This window comes from Polyodon spathula, chromosome 18 (assembly GCF_017654505.1).
Source record: "Polyodon spathula isolate WHYD16114869_AA chromosome 18, ASM1765450v1, whole genome shotgun sequence".
NCBI classification, from domain to species: Eukaryota; Metazoa; Chordata; class Actinopteri; order Acipenseriformes; family Polyodontidae; genus Polyodon; species Polyodon spathula.
In genome coordinates, this window is record NC_054551.1 from 337,345 (window position 1) to 357,336 (window position 19,992).

Sequence of the window (19,992 nt, forward strand, 5' to 3'; positions counted from 1 at the left end):
GCAATCACGAGGTTGAGTTTGGTTTGTGTTTTTATAATGTGTAATTAGAATATACGTTCAGGTTCCTGTTTACTATGCATGCGTTATAATCTGCAGACAGCTCAAAGCTAGGTAAAGGCAGGTTTAGAGAATACATGATAACTAATTATTGAAGCATTCCGACTGATTGCAAACAGCATCAATCAGGCCAGTAACAGCTGATTTGACTGTGTCACAGAGACCCGCTGCATTGCAAAGGAGGAGTTACTGTGTGCATGGCTGTTGATGGGATTCGCTGACACTGTGTGGTTTCAAAGTGTCTAATTAAATTAATTCTAGACTGTTCTCATGGATAGAACGGTTTAATGAATAGGACCCAGCAGTGTTCTTTAAATGACGCTGGTCAGCAAAGCTTTGTAAACTGCGTTCACACAGGGTGCTGCCAATCTGTAAATGTCCAGCCTGTTTACAGCTGCAGTGTAGCGGTGTCCATGTGTCCGGTCTGGACGGTAATTACACACCAGTACAGCTGTAAACATCTTTAAGCTTAGATGGAATACCAACAGGCTGCGTGTACAAAACAAAATCGAAATTGAGACACCACGTACAAAAATAAACAAACAAGAGATTACACGCTGTAAATGTTTTAATGGATATAAAAAGTGGTGAAGGAAGCAAATAACAAGCCAATAATAAGTGAAGAGAGGCCCTACAGTGTATTAATCGCTAAACAAGTCGACATTTAAGAATTGATTCATTTCCCTGGCTATGCTAGGTGTGAGTCGCTAGCGGGCAGTGCTCTGGTTCTCAGGAGTCAGGAAATGGAACGACAGTTTCGTCGTGCTGTTTGCATTGCAGCAAGCTGGCCGAGAAAGATATTGCAAGTACAGAATTGTAGATGAAATGAACGCCCAAGTAAGCAAAGAGGAAAAGCAGGGACGTTAAACAAGCTGTCCTTATTGTAAAATAAGCCATTTGATTGTGCCAAAACAAAGGAAGGTAAGTCGGTGCAGTTACTGTGCAACGTCAATACGTTACACGCAGTCTCGGTCCACAACAACGTGAATAACGAAGACGTTCTGGAGTGGCGAACTTGTGTTTATTCAAATTAGATTTAAATATGTGAAAATAGACGGCCATTCTGCCTGTGTAAATAAAACCAGTACTTTTTATAATTATGTTTTTGCTGTCATCGAAAACCCTTAGTTAGGAAGCTACGAGTATTTGTTAACCGGTTAGTGTGTTATCTCTCCATACCGTAAAAAAGCATTCCCTGTCTAATTTAATTACGTACCGGTAAATTAACTCTTAATGTCCTGTATTTTCATTTGAATTTGTTTTAATGTTTAGTTCTAGTCTTGTACAAATGTAACTGCTTATGTGTCAGACGTTAATTCTTGAAGTGCATAAACCAGTATTAATACTGTACAGTTCAGTAACCCTAACCCATAGCTAGTGGTAATGTCCCAGTACTAGACCAGCAATGCATTCCATTAGAGCATGCTGGTGATGTTCCAGTTGAAATGCCTCTGAAACTAGCAGGTTAACTACAGCACATTTTTCTGTTTTGATATGTCACACTAGCCTATTTAACAGGGGTGGAAATAAGATTCCCATTGCATAGCAGTTCGATCCGTTCCTGGTTTTACTTTGAGTTTAATAAGGCATGCCTGAGCTTGTTACAGACACACTGGCTAATCAAGCTGGTTGTAAAACCTGGAGTGGGTGAAAGTGCTATTCAAGGGGATGGGCGGGTTTTTGGTTTTAGAATGTAATTTTCTCCAGTCGTGTAACACGTATGGGGCTGTGCGTTTGTGTACCTTTCTATCCGTATGTAGTAAATATTCTCTCAAAGCATGAAACGCAGGAGTGCAGAAATGAAGGAGATATATCACATTATCCCTAAAAGCCCCAGGAGCAGTCACATTGACAGCCACACAGAACACAGTTGTGCTGTGATTATACAGAACGGTATTCTACTTTATTTTTATTCACTAGTCTGCAATGTGCTTGGCTGTACTTAGATTAGTCTCTACACTCTGCCTCAGTGAATGACTGACAGTCTATTGTTTTTCAATCCGACTTTCGAAAGGCTGGCTGGTGCCTGCTTGGCAGCTGTGCTGTTTTGGTCAGTCAGTTAGCATCGGGACTGGTGAAAATAAATACCAGAGACCGTGGAGTTTTGTTGAAGTTGATTTTTTGGATCAGATGGCATGGAAGTATTCATTAAAAGCTGGCTGTAAATGATGTCTGTTCAGATGTTTATTTTACATTTTCTTGTTTTGATTTGTAAAATAAATTCTCATATATAATAATGCTTTGGTTTTTCAGAAGTTTGTGTAACATGCCCAATAGAAAAAATTCCATCAGACTGCTTCTGCTTTCGTTACACTGTTTACAGTGTTTTGAATACTGCCTTCTATATCTCTAGTCCTTCTAGTGTTAATGGTCTAATCTAGTGTGTCTTTCAATCCAGTCCAGTCTGAATTCATAAAATTCACTGAAATAGTTTCTGTTTGAAGTACAGTCGAGTGTGTGTGTGTGTTGATTCAGCGTTCCTAAAAGAAACTTAGGAAATTCAGCTTTTTTTTTCCTGAGGAAATTCAGCTTATTTAGTTCCTCAGTAAATTCCACTTGTTTAGTTTCAAAAGAGTTTTTGGCAGTATTGCTGAGGGAAGCTGGGGTTGCTGTAGCCAACCTGCATTCCCCTTGGTGCTCCTTCAGAAAGGCACTTTAAATTCTTCAGTGTGAAGAATCGCACTGTGTAACATCGTCACACTGAACGAGGTCCTGGAGGTGAATAACACTGTGTAACATCGTCACACTGAACGAGGTCCTGGAGGTGAATAACACTGTGTAACATCGTCACACTGAACGAGGTCCTGGAGGTGAATAACACTGTGTAACATCGTCACACTGAACGAGGTCCTGGAGGTGAATAACACTGTGTAACATCGTCACACTGAACGAGGTCCTGGAGGTGAATAACACTGTGTAACATCGTCACACTGAACGAGGTCCTGGAGGTGAATCGCACTGTGTAACATCGTCACACTGAACGAGGTCCTGGAGGTGAATCGCACTGTGTAACATCGTCACACTGAACGAGGTCCTGGAGGTGAATCGCACTGTGTAACATCGTCACACTGAACGAGGTCCTGGAGGTGAATCGCACTGTGTAACATCGTCACACTGAACGAGGTCCTGGAGGTGAATAACACTGTGTAACATCGTCACACTGAACGAGGTCCTGGAGGTGAATAACACTGTGTAACATCGTCACACTGAACGAGGTCCTGGAGGTGAATCGCACTGTGTAACATCGTCACGCTGAACGAGGTCCTGGAGGTGAATCGCACTGTGTAACATCGTCACACTGAACGAGGTCCCGGAGGTGAATAACACTGTGTAACATCGTCACACTGAACGAGGTCCTGGAGGTGAATCGCACTGTGTAACATCGTCACACTGAACGAGGTCCTGGAGGTGAATAACACTGTGTAACATCGTCACACTGAACGAGGTCCCGGAGGTGAATAACACTGTGTAACATCGTCACACTGAACGAGGTCCTGGAGGTGAATAACACTGTGTAACATCGTCACACTGAACGAGGTCCCGGAGGTGAATAACACTGTGTAACATCGTCACACTGAACGAGGTCCTGGAGGTGAATCGCACTGTGTAACATCGTCACACTGAACGAGGTCCTGGAGGTGAATCGCACTGTGTAACATCGTCACACTGAACGAGGTCCTGGAGGTGAATCGCACTGTGTAACATCGTCACACTGAACGAGGTCCCGGAGGTGAATAACACTGTGTAACATCGTCACACTGAACGAGGTCCTGGAGGTGAATAACACTGTGTAACATCGTCACACTGAACGAGGTCCTGGAGGTGAATAACACTGTGTAACATCGTCACACTGAACGAGGTCCCGGAGGTGAATAACACTGTGTAACATCGTCACACTGAACGAGGTCCCGGAGGTGAATAACACTGTGTAACATCGTCACACTGAACGAGGTCCTGGAGGTGAATCGCACTGTGTAACATCGTCACACTGAACGAGGTCCTGGAGGTGAATAACACTGTGTAACATCGTCACACTGAACGAGGTCCCGGAGGTGAATAACACTGTGTAACATCGTCACACTGAACGAGGTCCCGGAGCTGAATAACACTGTGTAACATCGTCACACTGAACGAGGTCCTGGAGGTGAATAACACTGTGTAACATCGTCACACTGAACGAGGTCCTGGAGGTGAATAACACTGTGTAACATCGTCACACTGAACGAGGTCCTGGAGGTGAATAACACTGTGTAACATCGTCACACTGAACGAGGTCCTGGAGGTGAATAACACTGTGTAACATCGTCACACTGAACGAGGTCCTGGAGGTGAATCGCACTGTGTAACATCGTCACACTGAACGAGGTCCTGGAGGTGAATAACACTGTGTAACATCGTCACACTGAACGAGGTCCTGGAGGTGAATAACACTGTGTAACATCGTCACACTGAACGAGGTCCCGGAGGTGAATCGCACTGTGTAACATCGTCACACTGAACGAGGTCCCGGAGGTGAATAACACTGTGTAACATCGTCACACTGAACGAGGTCCCGGAGGTGAATAACACTGTGTAACATCGTCACACTGAACGAGGTCCCGGAGGTGAATAACACTGTGTAACATCGTCACACTGAACGAGGTCCCGGAGGTGAATAACACTGTGTAACATCGTCACACTGAACGAGGTCCCGGAGGTGAATAACACTGTGTAACATCGTCACACTGAACGAGGTCCCGGAGGTGAATAACACTGTGTAACATCGTCACACTGAACGAGGTCCCGGAGGTGAATAACACTGTGTAACATCGTCACACTGAACGAGGTCCCGGAGCTGAATAACACTGTGTAACATGTGTCACACTGAACGAGGTCCCGGAGGTGAATCGCACTGTGTAACATCGTCACACTGAACGAGGTCCTGGAGGTGAATCGCACTGTGTAACATCGTCACACTGAACGAGGTCCTGGAGGTGAATAACACTGTGTAACATCGTCACACTGAACGAGGTCCTGGAGGTGAATCGCACTGTGTAACATCGTCACACTGAACGAGGTCCTGGAGGTGAATAACACTGTGTAACATCGTCACACTGAACGAGGTCCTGGAGGTGAATCGCACTGTGTAACATCGTCACACTGAACGAGGTCCTGGAGGTGAATCGCACTGTGTAACATCGTCACACTGAACGAGGTCCTGGAGGTGAATAACACTGTGTAACATCGTCACACTGAACGAGGTCCCGGAGGTGAATAACACTGTGTAACATCGTCACACTGAACGAGGTCCTGGAGGTGAATAACACTGTGTAACATCGTCACACTGAACGAGGTCCCGGAGGTGAATAACACTGTGTAACATCGTCACACTGAACGAGGTCCTGGAGGTGAATAACACTGTGTAACATGAACGAGGTCCTGGAGGTGAATAACACTGTGTAACATCGTCACACTGAACGAGGTCCTGGAGGTGAATCGCACTGTGTAACATCGTCACACTGAACGAGGTCCTGGAGGTGAATCGCACTGTGTAACATCGTCACACTGAACGAGGTCCTGGAGGTGAATAACACTGTGTAACATCGTCACACTGAACGAGGTCCTGGAGGTGAATCGCACTGTGTAACATCGTCACACTGAACGAGGTCCCGGAGGTGAATAACACTGTGTAACATCGTCACACTGAACGAGGTCCCACTGGAGGTGAATAACACTGTGTAACATCGTCACACTGAACGAGGTCCCGGAGGTGAATAACACTGTGTAACATCGTCACACTGAACGAGGTCCTGGAGGTGAATAACACTGTGTAACATCGTCACACTGAACGAGGTCCCGGAGGTGAATAACACTGTGTAACATCGTCACACTGAACGAGGTCCCGGAGGTGAATAACACTGTGTAACATCGTCACACTGAACGAGGTCCCGGAGGTGAATAACACTGTGTAACATCGTCACACTGAACGAGGTCCCGGAGGTGAATAACACTGTGTAACATCGTCACACTGAACGAGGTCCCGGAGGTGAATAACACTGTGTAACATCGTCACGCTGAACGAGGTCCCGGAGGTGAATCGCACTGTGTAACATCGTCACGCTGAACGAGGTCCCGGAGCTGAATAACACTGTGTAACATCGTCACGCTGAACGAGGTCCCGGAGCTGAATAACACTGTGTAACATCGTCACACTGAACGAGGTCCTGGAGCTGAATAACACTGTGTAACATCGTCACACTGAACGAGGTCCCGGAGCTGAATAACACTGTGTAACATCGTCACGCTGAACGAGGTCCCGGAGGTGAATAACACTGTGTAACATCGTCACGCTGAACGAGGTCCTGGAGGTGAATCGCACTGTGTAACATCGTCACACTGAACGAGGTCCTGGAGGTGAATAACACTGTGTAACATCGTCACACTGAACGAGGTCCTGGAGGTGAATCGCACTGTGTAACATCGTCACACTGAACGAGGTCCTGGAGGTGAATCGCACTGTGTAACATCGTCACACTGAACGAGGTCCTGGAGGTGAATCGCACTGTGTAACATCGTCACACTGAACGAGGTCCTGGAGGTGAATCGCACTGTGTAACATCGTCACACTGAACGAGGTCCTGGAGGTGAATCGCACTGTGTAACATCGTCACACTGAACGAGGTCCTGGAGGTGAATCGCACTGTGTAACATCGTCACACTGAACGAGGTCCTGGAGGTGAATCGCACTGTGTAACATCGTCACACTGAACGAGGTCCTGGAGGTGAATCGCACTGTGTAACATCGTCACACTGAACGAGGTCCCGGAGGTGAATAACACTGTGTAACATCGTCACACTGAACGAGGTCCTGGAGGTGAATCGCACTGTGTAACATCGTCACACTGAACGAGGTCCTGGAGGTGAATCGCACTGTGTAACATCGTCACACTGAACGAGGTCCCGGAGCTGAATAACACTGTGTAACATCGTCACACTGAACGAGGTCCTGGAGGTGAATCGCACTGTGTAACATCGTCACACTGAACGAGGTCCCGGAGGTGAATCGCACTGTATAACATCGTCACACTGAACGAGGTCCCGGAGGTGAATCTGAGCCACAGCTCCGGTCCTGCTGGGCTTTTCTAGACCTGCTTTAACAGCTGTAATGAAATCCTTCCCTGTTTGAGACCTGAAGGGATGGATGGTTAATTGGTTCAATGAAACAATTAAGGACATGGGTGGAAGGAACAGATGCCTGGTCTGTGTGAGTCATAGCTGCCCAGCCCTGGGGTAATCCAGTGCTCGCTTAGCCAGAATTGTTACCAGCAGATTTTAGATGCTCCAGTTTAGTGGAACGAATACGATTGAGTCCAATAAATAATTCAGTTGGAAAGGGTGGCGGATTTTGCAATCCCTTATTTTGCAATGGAGGAGAGGCTGTAATGCTGTATCTGTTTGATTCCCTCCTTTCCATTGATATGTTGCTACTTGCTGCAGGTGTTGAGTCTGTCCAGGATCTGGACCGGCAGTGTAACATGTCCAATGTGTATAAAGACAGAAGCAGCCACTGGCAGGACATCCAGAAGGGACTGCAGTTCATACAGTAAGTCTCCTGACGATGGCTTTGGGTGATAAGGCATTCAGCAGCACATCACTTCAGCAGGGATGGTAATAAGACTCCTATTGCAAGGAGTTTCCCCCATTCCAGGTTGGTTAGCCGCAGTGTGTAAAGGGAACAAGCTCAGGTACGTCTTATTAAACTTAGTAAAACCAGGAGTGGATCAAACTGCTAATGCAATGGGAGTCTTATTTCCATCCCTCTATAAAACACATACAGTGTGATTTATTATTTACATTGTCATTGTTTTGTAAAGGGAACAAGCTCAGGTGTGTCTGAGTCGGGTCTGTCAAACAGACTCTCAACTTGGTCAGAGGTAGCAAACGAACACTTAGAAACGCATTAAGTCATTCAGTCTAAAGACAGCCCAAACCCTGATATTAAAGTACTTCATCTGTTTTTATAATAGAGGCTGCTCTGTTTTAAAACATTTTGAATGCTTTGACATTGACATTGCAAGTGCAAGATCTGCACTCTCAAGAACTAGAAGTAGAACAGCTGCTAACAGGTTCCAATGGGGGAGAGGCGGGGCGGGACTTCTAATTGTAATTAAAGTGCTAATTGGTTATGTTGAGTTGTATTGCTCAGGACTGGTTTAACTGGTAAGGGTGGGGAGGAAGTTTTTTTCACTTTTTTATTTTGGCCCTTGATTCCAGCTTTAAGCAGATGCACGCAATCACTCTGTGACTCGTGTAGCTGCAGCTCCAGACGGCTCTCTGGTAGTCCGAGTGTGACCGCCCTGAACTGGTAGAAAAGGTCATTGGGAATTCCTTAGGGAGCTGCTTCCAATTGGATGCAGTACTCGTCCTTCTGATTGCACTGAAGGTTATCCTCTCAGTTTAAGGTTATGAGAGCACTTTGTATGTTTGCTATTTGTACTTTTGTTTTGATTGCAGGTCTACCTTGCCCTATCCAGGAACAGAACAAGAATATGAGGTGACATGGTTTTGTTTCCTAAACTTTCTGCTTGTCAACGTGCCTTTGGATAGTGCAGACAGGACAGCTCGTGCATTTAACAATCCTGACTTTGCAAATCCTCTTTCTTCATGCACCGATAGATTCATCAGTTAGTTCTCAAAACAACTGCTCAGTAAGTTTGCACATGAAGATTTTGAGCCTAGCTGCTAGATAAGTTTGTTTTTATAACACTGTTCCACCTGCTTTTACTATGTTTAGCATATGGTACTACCTACAGTTTCTCCATATTGGTATTCCTGTTTTAATTGTAAAGAAGTAACTGTTGGGTTAGTATTGGGCTCATTGGAGTAATAATCACACACCTATTCCCTCTCATGGACAGTGCCTTCACACCATAGTGTGTTTGTACAACAACACAAAGCTTCTTACCTGAGGGAGCATTGCCTGTGAACGTGTGTGTGTTGGAGGTATATTTAGACCATCCTGGTGAGACCAGGAGAGGATCGTACTGCTATGCAGCGGGAGTTGCTTCATCCCTGCTATTGCTTTATGCTTTCAGGTGTTTATCCAGGATCTGGTGAGGAAGCTTTTCGGCGAAGGGAATGATGTGTACAGGGAAGGGGACTGGGCAAGATCCCTCGGCTTGTACACTGAGGCCTTAAACATTGCTGACTATGACGAGTCATAGGACATCAGCATAGCCAGTGAAAACATGGAGACGCTGTATGCAAACAGGGCTGCCTGTCACTTAAACATGGCAAGTGTCTCGTTTCTGTGTAAATCAAGTCTTCATTAAAGACGTCTCTTTACCTCCACCGACTGTGATAGTCCAGCTAGTGTCCAACACCCGGGATACACTGGGCTAGATTCTCAAAGCTCTTTACTACAAATTTGCACATTAAGCACCTAGTAATGTTAGGAAACCAGAAATAAGCAGCTGAGACTTTTCTGTTGGGTGTTTGAAAATGGTCAAAAGCTGTTTTTTCTTTAATTTAGAATTGCATTAAGAGTCTGGCCTGTAGTGGGATAGAGTGGGTGAACCTGTCTTCAGCTTTTGTGTTACTCTTGCCTTACTTTCCTATACGTTGGATAACAATACTTATAATTCTGTGTTACAGGGGGCTCATGACCAGATGCTGGAAGACTGTGAAAAATCTTTACAGCACAATGAAAATAACTACAGGGCGCTCTTCCTCAAATCCAAATCCCTGAAGGAGCTGGGCAGACACAAAGAAGCCTACAATGCTGTAGCAAAGTGCTCCTTAGCAGTGCCACATGTAAGACGTTTCTCCAGCTCTGTAATACATGTCCTGTTTTCAAAAGCCTTGAACTATACCATTTTGTTTGCTTTGTTTGTGCCTTGCAGGATGAAAACGTTATAAAACTGACCCAAGAACTAGCCAAGAAGTTGGGCTTGAAAATCCGCAAGGCTTACGTTCGAGCTCAGGTAAGTGTGATTAGGAGAAGCATGATGTAACTTCTTCAATATTCAGTCCCCTGTCACACTCTCCACATCAGTCTTCTTTTATGATAGAGCTGATGAAATAACTAAAGTAAATCTTCGCTGATATGACAGTGAATAGCCATCGCAGTGAGAGAGTCAGTGGCTGGAGGAGCTGACGTCTGTAATCATTCTCAGTAATCATCCACTGCTTTACCAATGACAAGCCTGCTTGTGATACATTCTGCCTTCATCGTTTGACTTCATTTGGAAGAATCACGAAAACGTTGTGCAATCAAATGCAAGTAAGACTCGCTGGTGAGGTGGGCCTGGGAGCAGAGGTGTGTGTGGAGTGACAGCTGGCAACATGTGGTCAAGTCACATTTCATTATCTTTTTACAGCCTGCTTTGAGTCCGGGAACTGGTTCCTGTAATTCAGGAGCAGCAATTGATGAGGTAACTGATGAGGTGATTGATGAGGTCATGCTTTCTGGTACTAGGCTTCTGGATAACGTTTTGCTGTTGGTGTCTTTAACAGCATGCAAGTGTACCAACGCTTTGAATTTTTATTTTTTTTTTGGCATAGCAAAGTTAGCAGCCTGCAAAGAAAGTTCCGCCAGCCAGCAGATATTTCTTGTTCCAAGCAAGCACTCTTTCTCATTTTTGCAGATGCCTGTTTATTTTGTACATGCTAGTTTCTGATGGAAGCAACTATTATCCCTTTTATAACGTCATACTTTTTTCTGTTTAATTTGCAGTGTTCGAAGGGCTTGGGTTCTGTTGAAGACATTGAAATGGGTAATTATTTTGCTGTTTAAAAAAAAAAAAAAAAAAGTTTTAAGATATACCAAAAAGAAAATGTTGCCAGCTTATTTTTTTATTAAACATAGTATGGTAGGATACTGATAATCGGGATTGCTGCTTAAATGGGATACAACGCTGGGAGACGTTTTCTATCCCAGTGCTATTTTTGTCGTTTAATTGGGACATCACTTCATTTAATTGGGATACAGCATTTTCAAATGGTGAACGGAGATCACTTTTCAGGGCAAGACAGGTCGCGTAGCGCAGTGCAGTGAGTGTGTGATTACACTGACTGACTGCAGTGAGTGCGTGATTACACGGCAGTGAGTGTGTGATTACACTGCAGTGAGTGTATGATTACACTGTGAGTGACTGCAGTGAGTGTGTGATTACACTGTGAGTGACTGCAGTGAGTGAGTGATTACACTGAGTGACTGCAGTGAGTGCGTGATTACACTGAGTGACTGCAGTGAGTGTGTGATTACAGTGTGAGTGACTGTAGTGAGTGTGTGATTACACTGTGAGTGAGTGTGTGATTACACTGAGTGACTGCAGTGAGTGCGTGATTACACTGTGAGTGACTGCAGTGAGTGTGTGATTACACTGACTGCATTGAGTGCGTGATTACACTGAGTGACTGCAGTGAGTGTGTGATTACAGTATGAGTGACTGCAGTGAGTGCGTGATTACACTGAGTGACTGCAGTGAGTGCGTGATTACACTGAGTGACTGCAGTGAGTGCGTGATTACACTGAGTGACTGCAGTGAGTGCGTGATTACACTGAGTGACTGCATTGAGTGCGTGATTACACTGAGTGACTGCATTGAGTGCGTGATTACACTGAGTGACTGCAGTGAGTGCGTGATTACACTGAGTGACTGCAGTGAGTGTGTGATTACAGTGTGAGTGGCTGCAGTGAGTGCGTGATTACACTGAGTGACTGCAGTGAGTGCGTGATTACACTGAGTGACTGCAGTGAGTGCGTGATTACACTGAGTGACTGCATTGAGTGCGTGATTACACTGAGTGACTGCATTGAGTGTGTGATTACACTGAGTGACTGCAGTGAGTGCGTGATTACACTGAGTGACTGCAGTGAGTGTGTGATTACACTGAGTGACTGCATGAGTGCGTGATTACACTGAGTGACTGCAGTGAGTGCGTGATTACACTGAGTGACTGCAGTGAGTGCGTGATTACACTAGTGAGTGCGTGATTACACTGAGTGACTGCAGTGAGTGCGTGATTACACTGAGTGACTGCATTGAGTGCGTGATTACACTGAGTGACTGCAGTGAGTGCGTGATTACACTGAGTGACTGCAGTGAGTGTGTGATTACACTAGTGAGTGCGTGATTACACTGAGTGACTGCAGTGAGTGCATGATTACACTGAGTGACTGCAGTGAGTGCGTGATTACACTGAGTGACTGCAGTGAGTGCGTGATTACACTGAGTGACTGCAGTGAGTGTGTGATTACACTAGTGAGTGCGTGATTACACTGAGTGACTGCAGTGAGTGCGTGATTACACTGAGTGACTGCAGTGAGTGCGTGATTACACTGAGTGACTGCAGTGAGTGTGTGATTACACTGAGTGACTGCATTGAGTGCGTGATTACACTGAGTGACTGCAGTGAGTGCGTGATTACACTAGTGAGTGTGTGATTACACTGTGCAGTCAGTTCAGTGCGTACATGATTACACTGTGACTTGCGTACATTGTGTAAACCATGTTGACCTCTTGAAGAAGGAGGAGTCTCTTGTGGTTTCTCAGGCTGCTCTTGCAAAAAAAGTTGGCGTGTCAACATCGCAGGTGCAATTCATTTTCCTTAGGAATAAAAAAACTGACTCATATTTTAAATGATGTGTTTAACATTTAATAATAATGTGATTTTATTCTTTTTCCTTTCATTAAGAATCAAAAAAGTGTGACCCATGGTCGTCTCTGCTGCCTCTCGTTTAATTGGGACAGCAGCTTATTCGAGATATTTTTCCTTCTCCCGAGGTGTCCCGATAAAGCAATGCCAACTGCACGTATTATCATGGCTACAAATGTAAATGATAAAATGCTAAATAATTATTTACAACACAAAGTACACTCCATTTTGCAATAGTCATTTCTAAAAGTGTTTGCTTGCTTCAGCGTGTGTTTTGCTCCGTTTCCAGATTTATCTGACAGCACTCAGGAGTCCGGAGCGTTCTCAGTCTCTGTGGTGACTCCGTGCTCCTCGGAAGCTGAATCAGCGCAGTGCGAGTCGGCCCCGCTCCCGACCTCCATCCCAGTCCCGGTCTCCTCCGTCTCTCCAATCGAGTCCCACGCTGCGGAGGAGATCAGCCACCCCTCCTCGGTGTTACCGAACGGGGCCAGCGTTCCCTTCCCCGTGCCGGAGTCCCGGCTGGACTACGACTCTGATATCATCGGGGACGATCTGGATGACCTGCTGGACAGCGAGCCTCCGGTGGTGAGCTTCTTATTTCATTGCTGGTCGAACCCTGCTGCATCACCGTCCTTTCTGTCTTGTAGTTAATATAATTAGGGTGGATAATTGTTGTAATTTGAAGCAATGGAAGAGTGTGGACTATTCCTGTTGGAGGGAAGCTAAGAAATGGTAGTGTGGATTCATGTAGCTGTCAGAATGTGTTTTTAATTAAGAATCCTAGTGTCCAGTTTGCCTGGAGACCTGTACAGTAAATGCTGTGTTCTGCGATCATGTACCTTTGGTACCGTTGTGTTTCTATTGCAGTCAATCCCTACGATGAAGGGACCCATCCCTTTACCGATCAGTGTTTCCCAAAGCATGGCCCTGCCCAGCAATATGCTCCTGCCCCCCATGACTGTCTCAAACCCGTTCTTGCCCTCCGTCACTTTGCCCTCTTTGTACTCCATGCAACTGCCAGTGAACTCTGTGCTGTCCAGCCTGGACACCTTCGGGTCCCGCTTGGATTCCCTCGACGCCCTGTCTATATCCAAAACCCAAACAGGTAAGGGTTCTGAGTGCTGTCTTCTTATTGCAATGCTTCACACGGGCTTGTCGTGCATATATTTACCTGCACCCAGTCTTAGATCTAGTGGGGAACGGCAGGACAGAAGCTTACCTTGGTGGGGTGGGGTTCTGAGCTGCTGTAGTGAAGAAAAGTCACATTTATGTACTTTGGCTTGTGTAGTAGGGCTGGGTTTTCTGTATTAAAAAAATAAAATTAATTTAATGTTCATTTTCTTCTGTGTTCCACTCTAAATTTGAAGAAGTTTAACTTTTTAAGAGAAAGTTTATGCAGTACGGTAGTGGCAAGAGGTTTTCAAGAGTGGGGTGGAAAGCTTACATACTATTGTTTGAAGCATCTATCCTGTAAATTCTGCTGTATATTAAACAGTGTGATAATGTTGGAGAGCATCACAGTCTATTTGTTAACATCCAATGTTGAACAAAACACTTTGCAAGTAACACAATCTTCTAAAGCAGACCCATATGATGCCTGTGAGATTCAGCCCCCCTAACGTGAAGATACAGTTTGTTTGTGGACAGTGCTGGAGAAACGGACAAGTCAGTGAACCAGACAAGAACAGGAAGTATTGCACTGCTAAAGCCAGGCACCCGTGAGTAATGCCCTCGCTGCTTTTCAATGCCAGCGCTCTGCTGCACTACCGGGTAGCTCAATTCAAGTCTAAATCTGAGGGAACACAAAGCCACTTTGGGGCTTGGAACTTGGTTTCAGGAGACTAGGTTTCAGGACACTGCACGGCACACCAGGGGAGACTTTGGGGTTTGATACAGCAAAGTTCCCTCAAACTAGCTCTCCTGGAACCAGGTTTCAAGCCACTGTTCTTGAAAAAAGGTGCTTTGTGTTCCCTCAGCTTAAGGATTTCGATTTTTAGGACTTGCATGGTAGAATGTACCTGTTGTTTGTTTTCTTGCTTCTCTAGATGGTCTAGAGAGAGGCGTGTTGTGCTGGTCATGTCCAGTGAACACAAGAAGTGGACCACCATCCGCCCGCTCCCGACCAAGAAACCTATTCCTGCACAGTTTGACGTAGGTTCATCCTTCAGTCTGTATGTGCTCGTTGCCTGCTATGGTAGCCTTTTCTGACATATCTGAAAGTCTTTTTATTTATTTTTATGCCAACAGCTGTGCATCCATATAGCTTCTGGCAAGAAGTGCCAGTACATTGGAAACTGCTCGTTCGCTCACAGCCCGGAAGAGCGAGACGTGGATTTACATGAAGGACACTAGCAGTGAGTATCCAGATCAGACATGTGGACTTACATGAAGGACACTAGCAGTGAGTATCCAGATCAGACATGTGGATTTACATGAAGGACACTAGCAGTGAGTATCCAGATCAGACATGTGGACTTACATGAAGGACACTAGCAGTGAGTATCCAGATCAGACATGTGGATTTACATGAAGGACACTAGCAGTGAGTATCCAGATCAAACATGTGGACTTACATGAAGGACACTAGTAGTGAGTATCCAGATCAGACATGTGGACTTACATGAAGGACACTAGTAGTGAGTATCCAGATCAGACATGTGGATTTACATGAAGGACACTGGCAGTGAGTATCCAGATCAGACATGTGGATTTACATGAAGGACACTAGCAGTGAGTATCCAGATCAGACATGTGGACTTACATGAAGGACACTAGTAGTGAGTATCCAGATCAGACCGACAGCAGCAGAGGCTCAGTGTTACAGAACTGCGTGGAACAGACACGCAGATAATTTAAAAGTGCATCCTACTTTAAAAATGTAGGGGCCCGTTTCACAAAAGTCTTGCAATTGTGATGAGGTTGCGAGGACGCAGAGGTTGGCGCTGCGTGCGTTTCATGAAGCTCTTTGCAAGTGTCATCGCGTGCTCTTTTGCGATCTGTGATGAGTGGAATCACCAACTCGGTAAGACATTTTAAGGCATGGTGACCGATTAGGTAAATACACAATAGCAGGGTTGCAGAGGAAAGCTATTAAAAAAAATAAAAATCAATGGTGAAATTATTGAAATGGCTGGTTGACACAAATCCGTTCTGTTTGGCAAGTAAGCACTGTTGGGGGAGGAGCTAAGAACAGCAGCTGAAATAAGAAAGAAAACGATAGATCTAGCAAGCAGAATGAAATGAGCAGACGAGAGATGAAAAAGTTGATTAAGGAAAACCAAAATGTCTTTCTGTTGACAGAGATCTGGAGCTGTGTAGAATTGACAAGATGTACTTTGAAGTTACAGACCGACAGACATAAGAAAATCACTTTAGCTATGTTAAAAAAAAAAAAAAAAAAAACTCTGTGCAGCAAATGTATTTAAAGAAAAGGGTTACTGGTCTGTGTTCACTGTTCTTTCTTCTTTCTGGAAAGGGGCTTTTGGCCGAAACGTATGTAGCCAGCTAAGACCCTCGCTATCTCGACACTTGTACTAGTCTTTATTAGGGGGCATGCCCGATAATCGAGATGCATTTAGTCTCATTATTTAAACTTGCAGTGGCTGCTGCAGTAAATCTTTGTACAGCTGTGGTGTAGCTCAGTGGAATTGAGGAAAATGCTTTTTGTTTCTGTGATTTGGGGATCCTGTGGGTTTCTTTTAGATTAGTTTTTATCTAGGAGTGAGAAGGAGGCGCGTCACTATTTCTGTCACTTGAGTTTGATCCATCTTATTTATCAAGTGTGTGTGTTGTTTAACTTATTGTACACACTTATTGTGTTGTTGTTGTTGTTATTATTATTTATTATTATTATTATTATTATTATTATTAGATAATTTCTGAAACCCGTATTTTCATTTGCGAGGTGCTTGCGATTGTGAATCGTTGCAAAGCGCTTTGTTGAAACAGGCCCCAGAGTAGTATTCAGATGACGTTATATTGAATGGAATGTCTTAAAATAAGTTACAATTCCTTGAGACTTCCTTGCATTGTCTCTCTCTTAAATCCTACCACTTGACTGTTGCCAGAAGTTGACTGACGTATTTATTTAATGGAAACGTTTTTTTTTTTTTGTCAAGTCCAAGACATGGAGCAGCTGTATGAACTGTGGCTGACGAGTCAGAGTGCGAAGCCGGAGCGCGGAGAGGAGACAGTCAGGCAGAATGGGAATCCGATTCATATGCCCACAGACTATGCTGAAGAAATGGTAAGGAAACGTTCATTGTGATTAGTGTTACTGAACAGTACTGGGCCACACAACACTCTGTAAGCCGTGAATACAGCGTGGCTGTGAACATGAACGTGCTTCTTGGTTATTTGAGCAGGGCGTTAATTGTACTGTAATGCACTCCTAAAGTATTCCTAGACCAGCGTGCAAGGGTAGAAGTAAGGCTCCTGTTGCATAGGAGATTGATCCAATCCTGGTTTTGGTATGAGTTTAATAAGACACAGCTATACATTGTGTCTAATCAAGCTTGTATTAAAACCTGGAATGGATCAATCTCCTATGCAACAGGAGCCTTGCTTCCATCCTGGAGGACTGCAGTGAAATCGGAGGCTGGCATGGCAATGTACTGCTTTACAGATGCAATGTCTCTGTATTTGTTTAGGCTGGCTATCACTGCTGGCTGTGTGGGAAGAACTGTAACAGTGAGAAGCAGTGGCAGCAGCACATCACTTCAGAGAAACACAAGGACAAGCTGTTCAACAGCGAGGACGACCAGAACTGCTGGCAGTATCGCTTCCCTACTGGCTGCTTCAGAGTGTGCGAGAGGTAGGCTTGTGCCATTGCAGAGCTATTTTACTGTGAGTTTAATAAGACTGAGCTTGTTCCCTATACACATTGTGGCTAATCAAGCTGCTATTACAACCTGAAATGGGTGGAAGTGCTCTGCAATAGGAGTCTTATTTCCACATATATAATTTTTTTTTATTTTTTTTAAATGTTCTTGCATTCGTTTTAATTTAACCATGTCCTTTGAAACGTTGACACAATGTAATGGCGTTGCAGGTATCTTAAAGGCACTTGCACAGAGGAAGACAGCTGTAAGCTGGCCCACGACAAAGCAGAGCTGAAGGAGTGGGAGGATAGGAGAGAGTTCCAATTAATGAAGCTGGCCAAAGCAAGGAATGACCACCTGATCGCTCCAAATGATAACGACTTTGGAAAATATAGTTTTTTGCTTAAAGACATTTGTTAAGTCCTTAATTAGCAAGTAAATCAACGAATGCAGTTGAAGAGGGATGGTGCTGAATGAAGTCTGAAACGAGTCTTTGCCACTGCTGAAGAGGAGGAGGACAGTTGAGTCAGTCCTACCATCACTTTGTGTGTCTACAAGGGCAACAGCAGAGGTTATACAAGCTGTCTGCTGTATTCAGATTAGAATCATATGCTGCAGTCACTAGCTTGGCTTTGTTTCAGACATGACTTTGTTTCATCACTGTTTAAAACTGATCAAATGCATCGATGCCTTTCATAGGACAGTAATATACTTTGGTGAGTTGTTATGGAAACGAAGGGGGAGGCTATTCAGTGTATCTACACTGAACAAAAATATAAACGCAACATGCAACAATTTCAAAGATTTTATTGAGTTACAGTTCATACAAGGAAATCAGTCAATTGAAATAAATTCATTAGGCCCTAATCTATGGATTTCAAATGACTGGGAATACAGATATGCGTCTGGTCACAGATACCTTAAAAAAAAAAAAAATAAATAAAAGGGTAGGGGCGTGGATCAGAAAGCCAGTCAGTGTCTGGTGTGACCACCATTTGCCTCATGCAGCGCGACACATCTCCTTCGCATAGAGTTGATCAGGCTGTTGATTGTGGCCTGTGGAATGTTGTCCCACTCCTCTTCAGTGGCTGTACGAAGTTGCTGGATATTGGGGGGACCTGGAACACGCTGTTGATCCAGAGCATCCCAAACATGCTCAGTGGGTGACATGTCTGGTGAGTACGCAGGCCATGGAAGAACTGGGACATTTTCAGCTTCCAGGAATTGTGTACAGATCCTTGCGACATAGGGTCTTGCATTATCAAATTGCCATCAATAAAATGCAGCTTTGTTCGTTGTCTGTAGCTTATGCCTGCCCATACCATAACCCCACCGCCACCATGGGCCACTCTGTTCACAACATTGCTATGAGCAAACCGCTCGCCCACACGACGCCATACATGCTGTCTGCCATCTGCACGGTACAGTTGAAACCGGGATTCATCCGTGAAGAGCACACTTCTCCAGCGTGCCAGTGGCCATCGAAGGTGAGCATTTGCCCACTGAGGTCGGTTACGATGCTGACCTGCAGTCAGGTCAAGACCCTGGAGAGGACGACGAGCACGCAGATGAGCTTCCCTGAGACGGTTTCTGACAGTTTCATCAGCTTTCCGAGTGGCTGGTCTCGGACGATCCCGCAGGTGAAGAAGCCAGATGTGGAGGTCCTGGGCTGCCGTGGTTACACGTGGTCTGCGGTTGTGAGGCCAAATTCTCTAAAACGACATTGGAGGCGGCTTCTGGTAGAGAAATGAACATTCAATTCTCTGGCAACAACTCTGGTGGACATTCCTGCAGTCAGCATGCCAATTGCACGCTCCCTCAAAATTTGAGACATCTGTGGCATTGTGTTGTGTGACAAAACTGCACATTTTAGAGTGGCCTTTTATTGTCCCAGCACAAGGTGCACCTGTGTAATGATCATGCTGTTTAATCAGCTTCTTGATAATCCATCCACCTGACAGGTGGCATATCTTGGCAAAGGAGAAATGCTCACTAACAGGGATGTAAACAAATTTGTGCACAAAATTTGAGAGAAATAAGCTTTTTGTGCGTATGGAAGATTTCTGGGATCTTTTATTTCAGCTCATGAAACATGGGAGCAACACCTTTACATTAAATTTTTGTTCAGTGTAAATGCAGCCACCGCTTACATTTTCATATAGAATGTATCCGCTTGTTTTGAATAAAAAAGTAGACGGGCGATTTTATTGATGGTGTTTGGTTTTTTTTAAATGGTGCATCTGAGCTGCTTGATGAAACGGAAGCGAGTGGAACAAGACGACTTCACGCAACTCTTTTTATTCCCAAAGCTTTTTTTTTGTTTGTTTTGTTTTTAATACAGTGTTCAGGAGGTCAACAGATTATGTTCTTTTTTTTTTTTCTTTTTTGCAGATTTGGGAATAAAGGGGTGTTGTAGGAACGTCACAAAAAAAATCTTGTATAAGTGTTAAAATTTGCCTGCTGATCCAGCATTGAT

The 19,992-nt window shown here is 44.6% G+C and overlaps 1 pseudogene; it reads left to right on the forward strand.

The window, feature by feature from the left end:
* The first annotated feature begins 95 nt into the window (after positions 1-95).
* On the forward strand, positions 96-18,347 carry LOC121331133 (annotated as a pseudogene).
* Positions 18,348-19,992: the final 1,645 nt, after the last annotated feature.